This window comes from Eschrichtius robustus, chromosome 3 (genome assembly GCF_028021215.1).
Source record: "Eschrichtius robustus isolate mEscRob2 chromosome 3, mEscRob2.pri, whole genome shotgun sequence".
In the NCBI taxonomy this organism is placed as follows: Eukaryota; Metazoa; Chordata; class Mammalia; order Artiodactyla; family Eschrichtiidae; genus Eschrichtius; species Eschrichtius robustus.
Genome location: NC_090826.1, coordinates 151,377,351 through 151,382,006, shown reverse-complemented (window position 1 = coordinate 151,382,006; position 4,656 = coordinate 151,377,351).

Below are 4,656 nucleotides of genomic sequence, written 5' to 3'. Positions count from 1 at the left end.
TCCACATGGCCTCATCTCTGATGACAACATGAGTTAATAGCATCCTATTTAGCTATTGATTGATCTCCGATTGTTCTCTGTGTTTTAGTTTATGTGTAATAAATATTTGGTTGAATTGTTGATTGGGGAAAACATAGCGATACGGCCATTACAAGAATCTGAACCAAGCCAAAATGCAAGCACAGGGGTGTATGTGCACATGCATGTGTGGGCACGAGTGTGCATGTGTTAGCAAGCCAAAAGCTCTCTTCCAGCTCCTTGGGAAATATTTTCTAGTCACCTGTATCAATACCGGAGCAGTGGATGCTCCCCGCTCCGGCCTCTGATGTCTGGCGTATGACCCAGTCAGTACCTGCAAAAACATCCACCTTCTGAATTCAGCATAAAGAGGCAACACTTTCTCCCATGCCACCCAACATCTGCTGAACCTACTTCTGTTTCCACAGCTGAGAATTCATTCCCAGCACTGTGGCTCGCCAGGACCAGCAGTGTGCCGGTGGATGGGAGGGAAGGGGGAGGAGGCAAGAGGATGCTGGTGGGTTGGCGCTCACAGACAGTTCCTTGCCGAATTCAAACTTGTAACAGAATACAAAGTACTCTGCATCACAAAGTAACACATTCTGAGTTACAGAGTACAGAACTGACTTATTCCTTGCACTTGGACGGTAGAAGTTCTGTGAGTGTTGAGTCTGAGCCTGGCTTCTATCCTCAACCCCTAGTACATAGTCAGTGCTTGATAAATATTTAAGGAATGAGTGTACATACACATGTGTTGGGGGCGACTTCAGAGAGGTGGAATTCAGCTCCCTATGGAGATAAACTCTCTAACATTTGTTGACGTCCATGAGCCTTACTTGACCTTTTCAGGCTGTGATAAACTCCCCAGTTCCTGCATCTAAACAGGAAGAGGACAGCTGCTCGTCAGGTCAGGGATGCTATACCCAGAGAATCTAAGCAATAAACAAGATGTTAGACCCATAACAATAATATGTTATTATTCTTGTTATCAATACTAATGAGTTAGCATTTATTGAGTACTTACTATGTATACCAACCATGAGCAAATCATTTCTTATTTATTGGACTCTCAGAGGCCCTTCCACTTCTGGTGGAACCTATCTGGTTCATCACTAAACATTGGCTGAGTGCCTACCCTGTGCTGGACACAGGAGGAAGATTAGGGAAAGGAAGACAAGAGGGCAGGAAGAGAAGCGAAAATCACTGCCTTAAGAACTCTCAATTCAAGAAGGGAGACAGCAGTGGAAACACAAACTAGAATTCAAGGCAGAAAAAGATTAAGAACTAAGGAGAGTTGTAGACAGAGAGTTTTGAGAACAGCACAGAGGAAGGAGTGATTATTTCTAACGGGGCGAAGAAATCATGGAAGGCTTCATGGATGAGATGGTATTTGATGTGAACTTTTAAAATCTATAGTATTTCCATAGGCAGAGAATGAGGAAAGGGCATTCTACACTGATAGATCAGCATAAGCAAAGATCAGGAGCTTTGGAAACAAGTGGCATGTTGGAAATCAGTACCTCCTGTGATATGGCTGGAATGTCAGCTGGGTGGATGGAGGGACTCAGGGGAGGGAGGATACTTTTGTACCAGATCCTGTAATGCCTTCAATGATGGAATGAAGTGTTTGGATTTTATTCTGTAGGGAATGGATATTTTTGAGGTGGAGGCAATTTTCTTATTGTGATAATTCTAGCAAAAATGAAAGTTAGAGAGAGAATCATAGTAGCTCACATTTACTGACTACCTACCAAGTGCCAGTCATTGTTCTAAGCAATTTGCCTTCTGTCTTGCTCCACCCCACTAGTGTGTGAAATAAATTCAGTGATTATCCCATTGGACAGATTGATAAAACTGAGGCACAAAGAAGTTAAGCCACTTGTCCAAGGCCACACACCCAGTTAAAAGACAGCCCAGGAGTCCAGCCTAGAAATCTTCTCCAAAGCCTTGCTTAACTATCCCAGGGGACTGCCTCACCCAGGAACCAATTAGAGTCTAGTCTAGTCTATTACAATAGTACCCAAGAGAAGAGAAGAGAAGAGGGGCTGGATTAAGATTGTAGAGATGCAAATATAAACGAGGCAGCATTTACTTACTGTCTTTTGTGTAAGAAAGGGGGCCAGGGAATATATATATTATTTTGTTTGTTTCTGCGTGGAATACTGGAGAGATACACAAGAAACTAATAAAAGTGGCCACCTGTAGAGGGCAGGGTAGGGGGAAGGGGTGGGTGCGGAGTGGATGGAGTGAGACACCTCTGTGTATGGCTTTCAATAGAGTTCTGATTTCTGACCCACATGAATGTGTTGTTTATTCAAAAAAACACAAACGATAAAAAATGGAAAGGCACAATTTAAAAGCTAAGAGTTTCCAGAAGGAGGGGAATGGTCTCCTGGGGTCCAATGGATTAGAACTGAGAAGAGGATGGTAGATTTGGGGACCAGAATGCTTTGCTTCTAGAAACAGGTTAGAGGGGTGAAACCATGTAGCATTGGGCCCCCCGAGGGACATCCAAGTGCTTCTCCCATTTTATAAGACACTGAGGGTTTTGTAGTCTCTGCTTTCAGCCAGTATAGATATCCTATTGCTCAGGAAGGTATTTTAAACAACATACACCAGCATCTGAGTGGTTAAGAGGGAAACGGAGGCAGGCAGTCTCTGATTTTCTATCATCACCCCATTCAGGCCAATGGAAACCTTTAATGTGATGTTTTGTTTTTGCCCTTTATGTTTTCCCTCTCTCCATCACACACCTCCATGCAAATACAATCACACACACACGCACACACACACAAACACACACAGCATAAAAGGGCCCCTTTGCAAAAGGATTTTTCTGGATCTGCTCAGAGGGAAGGAAAGGCAGAGGAAAGGAAGGAGAGATGCAAGCCGCCCTAGCTACTTTTCCTCCCCTTTAAGGCTCCCTGGTTACAGTCCTAGGAAAGAAAACCCCTGCATTCCTCCCCTTTAATTCAGCTTATTGTTGAAGTGCTGGAGCAGCTAATCCTTACAGACCTGTAGGAGCTGGAGTGGCAGGACCACGAGCACCATTCTCTCGGATTCCCTGGGTAAGACGAACCTGCTTCTTTATTTGGTTTGGGGAGGTTTCTTTGTTTAGCGGGAGGCTCCTGGCACCAAGAGAGTGGGTTTGAAGAGCCACTCTTGCAAGCAACTTGGGTGTTTATTTCAGCCCCAGTTCCTGTCTTGCCTGACTCTCGAGGTATCAAGGGGAAGTTGCAGCTGCCTTGGAAGATAAGTCTGAATGGGTGTCCGGGTGGGACCTCTGAGGGGATTATCTGGCCATCCCTTCAGGGTTGGCTTGAGTGGGAACCTTTCGCACTCCTGGGCAAAGAAAAGGGAGCAAAATATCTGTATGTGCCCCTCCTGCCATGCCTGCTTGCATTTAGGGACAGCCCTCTGGGCTCTGTACCTGGGAGGGGCTGTCCATCTGCAGGGTGTCAGGACCTCCAGCGCCCTTGCACCCCTCCCTCCTGCTCAGCCTTCATCTCTTAACCTCTCAGACCCCATCTGTCAAATGGGGCAATGCCCTGTTTTGGTTCTGCCTACCTGTCTAGGTTGTTGTGAAGATTAGGAGAGTCAGTGGGCAAAAAGGAGGTTTGTAAGCAGTCAGTGGCTCTGCAGACCCAAGGCAGGCAGACCAGCCTCAGTCCTTCCTGGCAGGGTCCGTGGCCCAGCTCCCGCTCCTGTCACCCGCCGCGTTAGGATGCAGAACTCAGCAGGGACACCGCTGTCAGTCACGAGGCCCCCTCCTTCACCTTCCCCAGGGGCAGGTCTCTCTCCCTTCTGTCTTTAAACTTCCCTAGTTCAGTTCTCAGGTAAAAATGGTAAAAGGAGGTCTGGACTCATCACCACCCCCATCCGCACTGTGGCCCCTTCTTTCCACGTAACTTTGACGCACAAACATTAACCCTGAGGCTCCCGGGGACGGCTGCCAGGGCTCTCGCTGCTGTTCTGGCAGCAGTGCGTGGCTGGCCAGCGGCTTGTTCTGGAGCCAGATCAATTGATGAGGAGGAAAATCTGTGAGAAGGGTCAAGAAAGTCAAGCAGGTTCCATCTTGGGTGAGGAGATGATCTTTCCCAGATCAGAGGCTGGAGGCAGCCTGGCCCCTGGCAGTCCTACTGACTTAAGCTTAATTAGGGCCAAAGACAAGACCCAATAGGCCATAACACAAAGTGCTTAGTAATACCTGATATGGGAACCACACTCTACAGTGAGTAATGTGCTTTTAATTAATCATCTTTAAGACAAGCCCATTGGGCTGGTGGGGCAAATAGTGGTTCCACTGAGACTCCACAAGGCAAAGCTGGATACTGGCGAAATCCATTTGATGACAATAGCATTTGAACCCAGATCTTCTGACATAATCGGTGACCTTTCCATGATACTACAGATAGCTATGGTGCAGGTGTGAGTGTGGGTGTTTTTATGTGTATTAAGAGCACTCTTTAGAAAGATAGGGCAAAACTTTGGGAAAGAAGCTCAAGGTTAGAGTGAGAAAAGGTTTGAGCTGGAGCCAGAAGCCACTTAGGCAAGAGACAGATGGCCAGCCCCAGACTCAATGTTGAGAAATCTGAGTGTTCCCGGGATCCAGCCTTTCCCAGATCATCCGAGCCAGCC